General features: G+C 44.7%; 2 non-coding genes across 2 annotated transcripts; both read right to left on the reverse strand.

The window, feature by feature from the left end:
* Positions 1 to 3033: 3033 nt before the first annotated feature.
* Positions 3034 to 3331, reverse strand: LOC148146956 (signal recognition particle RNA). The gene has a single exon (XR_015760310.1).
* A 6052-nt stretch (positions 3332 to 9383) lies between these two features.
* LOC148146957 (signal recognition particle RNA) lies at positions 9384 to 9681 on the reverse strand. The gene has a single exon (XR_015760311.1).
* Positions 9682 to 12891: the final 3210 nt, after the last annotated feature.

The following is a 12891-nucleotide window of genomic DNA, read 5'->3' on the forward strand; positions in this document are numbered from 1 at the left end:
GAATAACAGCGGGTAAAAATTTGTTCTGGAACCCACTGGTATGTGCGTTTAAGCTTTTGTATCTTCTGCGTGATGGAAGAGGTTGGAAGAGATTAATACCAGGATTGGAGGTGTCACTGTTGACGCTAGCTGCCATTCCGGAACTACAGTATACGTAGAGGGAGTCCATGGCTTGTGTGATTGTCTGGGCTGTTCACATAACTTTCTGTAGGTTCTTATGGCCATGGGTAGAGCAATTACTGTACCAGCCATGATGTAGCTGGGTAGAATGCTTTCTATGATGCATCTATAAGAGTTAGTGAGGGTCCTTACAGACATGCTGAATTTCATAAGCGTTCAGAGGAAGAAGAGGCATTGTTGTGCCTTCTTGATTATCACACCTCTGTGGGAGGTTCAGTGCAGGTTGCTGGTTATCATCACTCCAAGGAATTTGACGCTATCGAACCTCTCCACCTCAGCTCCATTGATGTAAGTAGGGTCATGTTGTTCTTCTTTCTTCCGGAGGTCGATGATCAAGCTCCTTAGTTTTGCCCACCACTTTGGAGGAGAGATTGTTATCTTTGCATCATAAGATCAAGCATCCTATCTTCTTTCTGTATGCTAACTCATGGTTGTCTGATATCTGTCATACAATGGTAGTGTTTTCAGTGAACTTGTAAATGGCATTCGGATGAAATTGTGCCACACAGTCCCGAGTGTACAGGGAGTGCAGTAGGAGCTTGAGTACGTATTCTTGGGAGGCGCCGGTGTTGAGGCGCATCGCAGAGGAGGTGATGTTATCTTTCTTTACTGACTGCAGTCTATGGATCAAGAGGTTGAGGATCCTGTTGCAGATAGCAGACCCAAGACCTAGGTCTCAGAGTTTGGAGGTTAGTTTGGTTGGTATTATAATGTTGAAGGTGGAGCTGTAATCAATAAGTAGAAGCCTGACACAGGTATCTGTATTATTCAGATGTTCGTCGAATGAGTGCAGGATGAGAAAAATGGCATCTACCGTGGACCTGTTGCACTGGGAGGCAGATTGCAAGGGATTGAGGCAGGCTGGGGGTCTAGGGTTGATGTGATCCATGACTAACCTCTCAAAGGACTTTGTAACTATGGAAGTCAGAGGCATCAGGCGGTAGTCATTGAGACACATTGCATGTGCTTTCTTTGGTACCGGAATAATGGAAGCAGTTGGGGACTTCAGATTGTAACAACGAGGGGTTAAAGATGTCAGAAAGTTCTCTCGCTAGCTGGTCTGCACAGGATCTAAGTGCATGGCTGGGGACTCCATCCGGACAAGTTGCTTTCCTTGGGTTCACTCTCAAGAAGGCGATCTGACATCTGCAGCAGTGACTGGAGGAATATGAGGATCTGGGGTTGTTGGGGGCAGGTGGTATCATTCCACTGGCATTCTGTTTGAACGGATTGTAAAAAGATCAGGGAAGGCTGTGTTTTTCTCCGCTATTCTGTTCTGCTTCAATTTGCATCCTGTTATGCTGTGTAGGCCTTGTGACAGGCGATGGGTGTCCATTTGGTTAGTTTGGGTCTCTAACGTAGTCCTGTACTGCCTCTTGGCATCTGTAATAGCCTTGCAGAGGTTGTATCCAGAATTCTTATGAAAGTCTGAGTCATTCAATTTGAATGCCACCTGCCCGGTCTTCAGTAGGCAATGGATATCCCAGTTCATACAAGGTTTCTGGTTGATGAACGCACTGATTTTCTTCTTTGACACACAGCCGTCTATATAAATGCCAATCACGTCTGTGACCGTGACAGCAAACTTGGCTAGGATGACTGCTGAACTCTGAAATATGGTTCAGCCCAACGATTCCAAGCAGCGCCACGGAAGCCCTTCTGCAGCTTCAGACCAGCACTGTCCTACTTTCTGTGCTAGGTCCTCAAGTTTCAGATTCTGCTTATAAACTGGGAGCAGGAACAAAGTGCTGTGATCTGATTTTCAAAAGTGTATTTGTGGTATGGAGTGGTAGGCATTGTTGGTGGTTCAGTAGCAATGGTTCAACATCTGTTGCGGAAGCTTCTATGTTACATGCTCTTGTGACTGTAAGGGAAGGCAGTCGCATGATTTTGTGTGATAGAACCCTTGAACAAATTACACCTCTGCTACTATATTGCTCCATTCCAGCAATGGCCAAGATATGTTTTCAATATTAGAGTGGGAAGCAGAAGACTGAATACCGGTGCATTCAAGTGGCGTGCGAGAATCGCAGCAGAGAGGAACAGAGAACTTTCTTCTAACCGATCTGCCACTTGGACCACCGCCAGTTGTAAAGTGAGGCCAATAAGGCCCCCGTTCTTGGAAATAACGTGCATCTCGGCTGCTATTATTTCTCGCTGTCTTGTCAAAGACCTCATACTCGGAAGTGAGGAGATGGAAAAATGGGCTGTTGGTCAACTTGATTGTGGCATCATGGAAATGCCAGTCTTGCTGCCTCTTTCTTTCTCTCTGGTAGCTACAGCATGAGAGAAGTTAGAATGAGAGTTCAAGTGTTGCACAGTTTTGCAGGAGAATCATTTGCCGAAGTGAATGAATGAATGGATGACGGAGAGGGGAAAGAGCCGGGAGGCAGCTTGAACGCTTGGTGGTTGCAATGGAAGTTTCGGCAATGTGAGCAATGGAGAATTCGGGCAGGAAAATGAAGAGAGTTTTGCGCTCTCTGCTGGCCGTGGCTGGTAGGATTGTGTAAAGTGGAGATTTTCTCAGAACAGTAGGTGCTGTGAACAGCAGGGAGCAGTAAAAGAGAAGTGAATATTGAGGAGAGGTAGAAAAGGGCAGTGTGGGAAGTGTGAGGTAATGACTGAGAGAGTGTGTTTGGGTGAGTGTGGAGGACTTGTAGAGAGATTCGGTTGTTGTAAAATGTGTGGATTTGTTGTTGACTTTGTAAAGATTGGTTATCGTGAGAGTGAATAAACGTGGCGGGCGTAGGGGGTGGAGGGAGTGAGTGGGGAAGGAAGGAAGCAGGATTGAGACATCGAGATTGTTTGCACTGATGGCAAAAGATGGGAATGCCGCAAGGTAAAGAATGGTGTAAAAGACTGCGTCTCACTGTATTGGTCAGGCTGCACTGCTGCATCCATTCACAGGTGCTATCCCACTACTGAGCAGTGCGGGGGCTTTGACCTGCTCCGTTTCCGACCTGGGCCGGTTCACCCCTCTGCAGCACACCTGGTACACCCGAGTTCCCCGAGGAGCACCATATGGACACTGCCCTGAGTGTGGGCACCCGATCGACACAGACCACAACAGCCCAGAACTCCCAACCTCAAGTCATCCGGCAGCCTCAGCCTCCCAGCAGCGGGATTACAGGCGCGCGCCACAGCCCCCGGCGATCGCGTGGCGCTTCCCTCAGTTGCCTTCAGTTCAAACGGCAGCAACAGCTCCACTGCAGACATTGCTGCAAAGACAACAGGCGGACGCAGTTTCACAGAGAGTCATCGAGTCATGCAGTACGGAAACAAACCCTTCAGCCCAATCACTCTGTGCCGAACATAATCTCAAACTAAACTCGCCGTAGCTCACTGCTACTGGTCCAGATCCAAACTTTCCCTTTTCATGTACTTACCCAAATATCTTTTAAACATTGTAACGGTGCCCACATCCATCAGTTCCTCAGGAACTTCATTCCACTGGCTAACCCCCACCCTCTATGGAAAAAAAGATGCCCCTCATGTCTTTTTTAACTCTCGCACTTCTGCCCTTAAAATGTGCCCCCTCTCCTGAAATCCCCCATCCGAGGAAAAAGACAACTACTCTTCATCCTATCTATACCCTTCATTATTTTATTTTATAAACGTCCATAAGGTTTCCACTTGACCTGCTACTCTCCAGTGTAAAAGGTTCCAGCCTATCGCTTCACTTCACTTCAGCTCTGATGTAGATTCATCGAGATTCATAACACGAGCTTGCTTTCTCTCCATCGACCATTGTGATCTCCAACACTTTTTGTTTCCTGTTACAGATTCCAGCATCTGCAGTAATTTGTTCCTACCCAGTCTATCCAGCCTTTCTTTACAGCTCAAACTTTCCATACCTGGCAAAATCCAGTAAACCTCTTCTGAATTCCTCCAGCTTAAAAATATCCTTCCTATTACTTGGCAAACAGAACTGAACACTATATTCCAGAAGATGTCTCACCAATGTCCTGCCCAAACACAACGTGACTTTTCAACGCCTATACTCAAAGGATTGAGCAATGAAGGCACAGCGTGCAAAATGTCTCTTGAACCACCCTGTCTATATGTGATGGAAACTTCAAGGAATGGTGTACCTGAACCCATTGGCCTCTCTGTTCTACCAACACTACTTGTGTATAAACACAACCAAGGCCCTACTTTTGGTTGTGCCCTATGTGTCCTACCCTTATTTGTTGAACCCAAATGCAATACCTTGCAATTATCCAGATTGAACACCATCTGCCATTTTTGAACCCATTGACCCATTTGAACAAGATCCCTTTGTAATCTTAGGAAACCTATTTCACTGGCTACTACGCTACCACTTTTGGTGCTGTCTGCAAGCTGACTAACCATGCCTTCTATATGCTCATCCAAATCATTCATATAGATGACAAACAAAAGATTTCCCAGAACCGATCCTTGTGGAACACTCTGGTGACAGGCCTTCAATCTGAAAGCAACCCTCAACCATTAGTCTCTTTCTCCTGCCATTAAGCCAATAATGCGTCCAATTGGCAAGCTCAATCTTGTGACCTAACTTTACTAATTAGTCTATAATGTGGAACCTTGTCAAAAGTTCTACTAAAGTCCAAGTAAACAATATCAACTGTTCTGCCTTCATCAATCGTTTTGGTAACTTCTTCAAAACTGCAAGCATGTTTGTGAGAAATTATTTTTCTCACACAAAGCCACGCTGACTATCCCGAATCAATTTATGTCTCTCTAAATGTCCATAAAGTTTATGTTTTAAAATCACCTCCATCAATCTACCCACAACCAAAGTCAGACAGGCCAATAGTTCCCGGCTTTCTCCTTACAACATTTCTTAAGCAAATCTAGGAAAAAATGTCTACTCCTATCTCTCCAAACCTTTGCTATTCATATATTTACCTAGGTGTCTTTTAAACTTTGCAATTGTGCTCAACATTCAGGATTTCCTCAGGAAGTTCATTCCACATGTGAATCACCTTCTGTGTAAAAATAAATTGCCCCTCATGTCTTTTTAAAATCTCCCTCCTCTCACCTTAAAAATATATCCCCTGTTCTTGAAATTCCCCCACCCTAGGTCTCACTCATGTCCTGTACAACCTCAAGATGACAACACTCAAAGTACAGACAACCACATATGTCCCAGGCTATGCTTGTGCCTTTGTTGGTATTTGGAACATGGAAAAGATGAGAACTTCTCATTCCTGATGAAGGGCTTATGCCTGAATGTCAATTCTCCTGCTCCTCGGATGCTGCCTGACCAGCTGTGCATTTCCAGCATCACACTCTCAACTCAGTATGTGAAACATGCCTTGTTGTGTTTCTATTCCGAGACTACCAACAACTCTTTCTCTGATATATCGATGATGTCATACCTGTGCCCAATCCCTAATTATGACACTCACCAGCCAGTTGTTTGCCTTTTCACTTAAACCATCATGTTCCCATACTATAATTCCCATCCTGGGTGTGCTATAGTGTTGTATTAATGTTCAATGTGAACTGGAGGAACAACATCACATTTTCATGTCACATCTCCCTATGCTAGCCCTGAACATTGAGTCAACAAACTTCACAGCATGACAACTACCCCTCCAGTTGGTTTAGAAACTGACTCCTTCCTTCACCTCCATTGCTTTTTCAAAAAAAATGTATCGTGTTGTTTCACTCTCAACAGAATAGATTTTCTTTCTCTCTTTTGCACCTAGTATCTCCATGCATTTTACATTTCCATCTCACTTTTACTAACATTACCACTCTTTTTGTCTCCTGCTCTGAGCACCATTACCATTTATTCTACTTAATGTTTCTCCCCCTCTCTCAACAGCATAAAAATGTTTAAATTCCAAGACTGTTCAGTTCTGAAGAAAACATTTCAGACGCAAAATGTTAATGCTGTTTGTTTATCCATGTCATGTATGCAGCTGGACTTTGTCAGTTGCAAGTGGTGACAACAGCTCCACTGCAGTCACTGTGTAAGTCGAGCAGGCTGTTGCACTTGATTTGATGTGATTTATCGTTGTCACACATACCTAAGTGCAGTTGAAAGTTGTGTTTTGTGTACAGAATAAGCAGATCATAGGGTGATTGAACAGAGCAAGGCAGAGAAAGTTATGGCTGCAAGGAGAGGACAAAAAGAGATCGCCATTAGATTTGAAATTTGAGAGACCCATTCGACAGACGAATAACAGCGGGTAAAAATTTGTTCTGGAACCCACTGGTATGTGCGTTTAAGCTTTTGTATCTTCTGCGTGATGGAAGAGGTTGGAAGAGATTAATACCAGGATTGGAGGTGTCACTGTTGACGCTAGCTGCCATTCCGGAACTACAGTATACGTAGAGGGAGTCCATGGCTTGTGTGATTGTCTGGGCTGTTCACATAACTTTCTGTAGGTTCTTATGGCCATGGGTAGAGCAATTACTGTACCAGCCATGATGTAGCTGGGTAGAATGCTTTCTATGATGCATCTATAAGAGTTAGTGAGGGTCCTTACAGACATGCTGAATTTCATAAGCGTTCAGAGGAAGAAGAGGCATTGTTGTGCCTTCTTGATTATCACACCTCTGTGGGAGGTTCAGTGCAGGTTGCTGGTTATCATCACTCCAAGGAATTTGACGCTATCGACCCTCTCCACCTCAGCTCCATTGATGTAAGTAGGGTCATGTTGTTCTTCTTTCTTCCGGAGGTCGATGATCAAGCTCCTTAGTTTTGCCCACCACTTTGGAGGAGAGATTGTTATCTTTGCATCATAAGATCAAGCATCCTATCTTCTTTCTGTATGCTAACTCATGGTTGTCTGATATCTGTCATACAATGGTAGTGTTTTCAGTGAACTTGTAAATGGCATTCGGATGAAATTGTGCCACACAGTCCCGAGTGTACAGGGAGTGCAGTAGGAGCTTGAGTACGTATTCTTGGGAGGCGCCGGTGTTGAGGCGCATCGCAGAGGAGGTGATGTTATCTTTCTTTACTGACTGCAGTCTATGGATCAAGAGGTTGAGGATCCTGTTGCAGATAGCAGACCCAAGACCTAGGTCTCAGAGTTTGGAGGTTAGTTTGGTTGGTATTATAATGTTGAAGGTGGAGCTGTAATCAATAAGTAGAAGCCTGACACAGGTATCTGTATTATTCAGATGTTCGTCGAATGAGTGCAGGATGAGAAAAATGGCATCTACCGTGGACCTGTTGCACTGGGAGGCAGATTGCAAGGGATTGAGGCAGGCTGGGGGTCTAGGGTTGATGTGATCCATGACTAACCTCTCAAAGGACTTTGTAACTATGGAAGTCAGAGGCATCAGGCGGTAGTCATTGAGACACATTGCATGTGCTTTCTTTGGTACCGGAATAATGGAAGCAGTTGGGGACTTCAGATTGTAACAACGAGGGGTTAAAGATGTCAGAAAGTTCTCTCGCTAGCTGGTCTGCACAGGATCTAAGTGCATGGCTGGGGACTCCATCCGGACAAGTTGCTTTCCTTGGGTTCACTCTCAAGAAGGCGATCTGACATCTGCAGCAGTGACTGGAGGAATATGAGGATCTGGGGTTGTTGGGGGCAGGTGGTATCATTCCACTGGCATTCTGTTTGAACGGATTGTAAAAAGATCAGGGAAGGCTGTGTTTTTCTCCGCTATTCTGTTCTGCTTCAATTTGCATCCTGTTATGCTGTGTAGGCCTTGTGACAGGCGATGGGTGTCCATTTGGTTAGTTTGGGTCTCTAACGTAGTCCTGTACTGCCTCTTGGCATCTGTAATAGCCTTGCAGAGGTTGTATCCAGAATTCTTATGAAAGTCTGAGTCATTCAATTTGAATGCCACCTGCCCGGTCTTCAGTAGGCAATGGATATCCCAGTTCATACAAGGTTTCTGGTTGATGAACGCACTGATTTTCTTCTTTGACACACAGCCGTCTATATAAATGCCAATCACGTCTGTGACCGTGACAGCAAACTTGGCTAGGATGACTGCTGAACTCTGAAATATGGTTCAGCCCAACGATTCCAAGCAGCGCCACGGAAGCCCTTCTGCAGCTTCAGACCAGCACTGTCCTACTTTCTGTGCTAGGTCCTCAAGTTTCAGATTCTGCTTATAAACTGGGAGCAGGAACAAAGTGCTGTGATCTGATTTTCAAAAGTGTATTTGTGGTATGGAGTGGTAGGCATTGTTGGTGGTTCAGTAGCAATGGTTCAACATCTGTTGCGGAAGCTTCTATGTTACATGCTCTTGTGACTGTAAGGGAAGGCAGTCGCATGATTTTGTGTGATAGAACCCTTGAACAAATTACACCTCTGCTACTATATTGCTCCATTCCAGCAATGGCCAAGATATGTTTTCAATATTAGAGTGGGAAGCAGAAGACTGAATACCGGTGCATTCAAGTGGCGTGCGAGAATCGCAGCAGAGAGGAACAGAGAACTTTCTTCTAACCGATCTGCCACTTGGACCACCGCCAGTTGTAAAGTGAGGCCAATAAGGCCCCCGTTCTTGGAAATAACGTGCATCTCGGCTGCTATTATTTCTCGCTGTCTTGTCAAAGACCTCATACTCGGAAGTGAGGAGATGGAAAAATGGGCTGTTGGTCAACTTGATTGTGGCATCATGGAAATGCCAGTCTTGCTGCCTCTTTCTTTCTCTCTGGTAGCTACAGCATGAGAGAAGTTAGAATGAGAGTTCAAGTGTTGCACAGTTTTGCAGGAGAATCATTTGCCGAAGTGAATGAATGAATGGATGACGGAGAGGGGAAAGAGCCGGGAGGCAGCTTGAACGCTTGGTGGTTGCAATGGAAGTTTCGGCAATGTGAGCAATGGAGAATTCGGGCAGGAAAATGAAGAGAGTTTTGCGCTCTCTGCTGGCCGTGGCTGGTAGGATTGTGTAAAGTGGAGATTTTCTCAGAACAGTAGGTGCTGTGAACAGCAGGGAGCAGTAAAAGAGAAGTGAATATTGAGGAGAGGTAGAAAAGGGCAGTGTGGGAAGTGTGAGGTAATGACTGAGAGAGTGTGTTTGGGTGAGTGTGGAGGACTTGTAGAGAGATTCGGTTGTTGTAAAATGTGTGGATTTGTTGTTGACTTTGTAAAGATTGGTTATCGTGAGAGTGAATAAACGTGGCGGGCGTAGGGGGTGGAGGGAGTGAGTGGGGAAGGAAGGAAGCAGGATTGAGACATCGAGATTGTTTGCACTGATGGCAAAAGATGGGAATGCCGCAAGGTAAAGAATGGTGTAAAAGACTGCGTCTCACTGTATTGGTCAGGCTGCACTGCTGCATCCATTCACAGGTGCTATCCCACTACTGAGCAGTGCGGGGGCTTTGACCTGCTCCGTTTCCGACCTGGGCCGGTTCACCCCTCTGCAGCACACCTGGTACACCCGAGTTCCCCGAGGAGCACCATATGGACACTGCCCTGAGTGTGGGCACCCGATCGACACAGACCACAACAGCCCAGAACTCCCAACCTCAAGTCATCCGGCAGCCTCAGCCTCCCAGCAGCGGGATTACAGGCGCGCGCCACAGCCCCCGGCGATCGCGTGGCGCTTCCCTCAGTTGCCTTCAGTTCAAACGGCAGCAACAGCTCCACTGCAGACATTGCTGCAAAGACAACAGGCGGACGCAGTTTCACAGAGAGTCATCGAGTCATGCAGTACGGAAACAAACCCTTCAGCCCAATCACTCTGTGCCGAACATAATCTCAAACTAAACTCGCCGTAGCTCACTGCTACTGGTCCAGATCCAAACTTTCCCTTTTCATGTACTTACCCAAATATCTTTTAAACATTGTAACGGTGCCCACATCCATCAGTTCCTCAGGAACTTCATTCCACTGGCTAACCCCCACCCTCTATGGAAAAAAAGATGCCCCTCATGTCTTTTTTAACTCTCGCACTTCTGCCCTTAAAATGTGCCCCCTCTCCTGAAATCCCCCATCCGAGGAAAAAGACAACTACTCTTCATCCTATCTATACCCTTCATTATTTTATTTTATAAACGTCCATAAGGTTTCCACTTGACCTGCTACTCTCCAGTGTAAAAGGTTCCAGCCTATCGCTTCACTTCACTTCAGCTCTGATGTAGATTCATCGAGATTCATAACACGAGCTTGCTTTCTCTCCATCGACCATTGTGATCTCCAACACTTTTTGTTTCCTGTTACAGATTCCAGCATCTGCAGTAATTTGTTCCTACCCAGTCTATCCAGCCTTTCTTTACAGCTCAAACTTTCCATACCTGGCAAAATCCAGTAAACCTCTTCTGAATTCCTCCAGCTTAAAAATATCCTTCCTATTACTTGGCAAACAGAACTGAACACTATATTCCAGAAGATGTCTCACCAATGTCCTGCCCAAACACAACGTGACTTTTCAACGCCTATACTCAAAGGATTGAGCAATGAAGGCACAGCGTGCAAAATGTCTCTTGAACCACCCTGTCTATATGTGATGGAAACTTCAAGGAATGGTGTACCTGAACCCATTGGCCTCTCTGTTCTACCAACACTACTTGTGTATAAACACAACCAAGGCCCTACTTTTGGTTGTGCCCTATGTGTCCTACCCTTATTTGTTGAACCCAAATGCAATACCTTGCAATTATCCAGATTGAACACCATCTGCCATTTTTGAACCCATTGACCCATTTGAACAAGATCCCTTTGTAATCTTAGGAAACCTATTTCACTGGCTACTACGCTACCACTTTTGGTGCTGTCTGCAAGCTGACTAACCATGCCTTCTATATGCTCATCCAAATCATTCATATAGATGACAAACAAAAGATTTCCCAGAACCGATCCTTGTGGAACACTCTGGTGACAGGCCTTCAATCTGAAAGCAACCCTCAACCATTAGTCTCTTTCTCCTGCCATTAAGCCAATAATGCGTCCAATTGGCAAGCTCAATCTTGTGACCTAACTTTACTAATTAGTCTATAATGTGGAACCTTGTCAAAAGTTCTACTAAAGTCCAAGTAAACAATATCAACTGTTCTGCCTTCATCAATCGTTTTGGTAACTTCTTCAAAACTGCAAGCATGTTTGTGAGAAATTATTTTTCTCACACAAAGCCACGCTGACTATCCCGAATCAATTTATGTCTCTCTAAATGTCCATAAAGTTTATGTTTTAAAATCACCTCCATCAATCTACCCACAACCAAAGTCAGACAGGCCAATAGTTCCCGGCTTTCTCCTTACAACATTTCTTAAGCAAATCTAGGAAAAAATGTCTACTCCTATCTCTCCAAACCTTTGCTATTCATATATTTACCTAGGTGTCTTTTAAACTTTGCAATTGTGCTCAACATTCAGGATTTCCTCAGGAAGTTCATTCCACATGTGAATCACCTTCTGTGTAAAAATAAATTGCCCCTCATGTCTTTTTAAAATCTCCCTCCTCTCACCTTAAAAATATATCCCCTGTTCTTGAAATTCCCCCACCCTAGGTCTCACTCATGTCCTGTACAACCTCAAGATGACAACACTCAAAGTACAGACAACCACATATGTCCCAGGCTATGCTTGTGCCTTTGTTGGTATTTGGAACATGGAAAAGATGAGAACTTCTCATTCCTGATGAAGGGCTTATGCCTGAATGTCAATTCTCCTGCTCCTCGGATGCTGCCTGACCAGCTGTGCATTTCCAGCATCACACTCTCAACTCAGTATGTGAAACATGCCTTGTTGTGTTTCTATTCCGAGACTACCAACAACTCTTTCTCTGATATATCGATGATGTCATACCTGTGCCCAATCCCTAATTATGACACTCACCAGCCAGTTGTTTGCCTTTTCACTTAAACCATCATGTTCCCATACTATAATTCCCATCCTGGGTGTGCTATAGTGTTGTATTAATGTTCAATGTGAACTGGAGGAACAACATCACATTTTCATGTCACATCTCCCTATGCTAGCCCTGAACATTGAGTCAACAAACTTCACAGCATGACAACTACCCCTCCAGTTGGTTTAGAAACTGACTCCTTCCTTCACCTCCATTGCTTTTTCAAAAAAAATGTATCGTGTTGTTTCACTCTCAACAGAATAGATTTTCTTTCTCTCTTTTGCACCTAGTATCTCCATGCATTTTACATTTCCATCTCACTTTTACTAACATTACCACTCTTTTTGTCTCCTGCTCTGAGCACCATTACCATTTATTCTACTTAATGTTTCTCCCCCTCTCTCAACAGCATAAAAATGTTTAAATTCCAAGACTGTTCAGTTCTGAAGAAAACATTTCAGACGCAAAATGTTAATGCTGTTTGTTTATCCATGTCATGTATGCAGCTGGACTTTGTCAGTTGCAAGTGGTGACAACAGCTCCACTGCAGTCACTGTGTAAGTCGAGCAGGCTGTTGCACTTGATTTGATGTGATTTATCGTTGTCACACATACCTAAGTGCAGTTGAAAGTTGTGTTTTGTGTACAGAATAAGCAGATCATAGGGTGATTGAACAGAGCAAGGCAGAGAAAGTTATGGCTGCAAGGAGAGGACAAAAAGAGATCGCCATTAGATCTGAAATTTGAGAGACCCATTCGACAGACGAATAACAGCGGGTAAAAATTTGTTCTGGAACCCACTGGTATGTGCGTTTAAGCTTTTGTATCTTCTGCGTGATGGAAGAGGTTGGAAGAGATTAATACCAGGATTGGAGGTGTCACTGTTGACGCTAGCTGCCATTCCGGAACTACAGTATACGTAGAGGGAGTCCATGGCTTGTGTGATTGTCTGGGCT

The sequence above is a fragment of the Chiloscyllium plagiosum genome, unplaced genomic scaffold (assembly GCF_037043375.1).
Source record: "Chiloscyllium plagiosum isolate Xiang-an unplaced genomic scaffold, Cpla_swu_hap1 HiC_scaffold_18, whole genome shotgun sequence".
NCBI lineage: Eukaryota > Metazoa > Chordata > Chondrichthyes > Orectolobiformes > Hemiscylliidae > Chiloscyllium > Chiloscyllium plagiosum.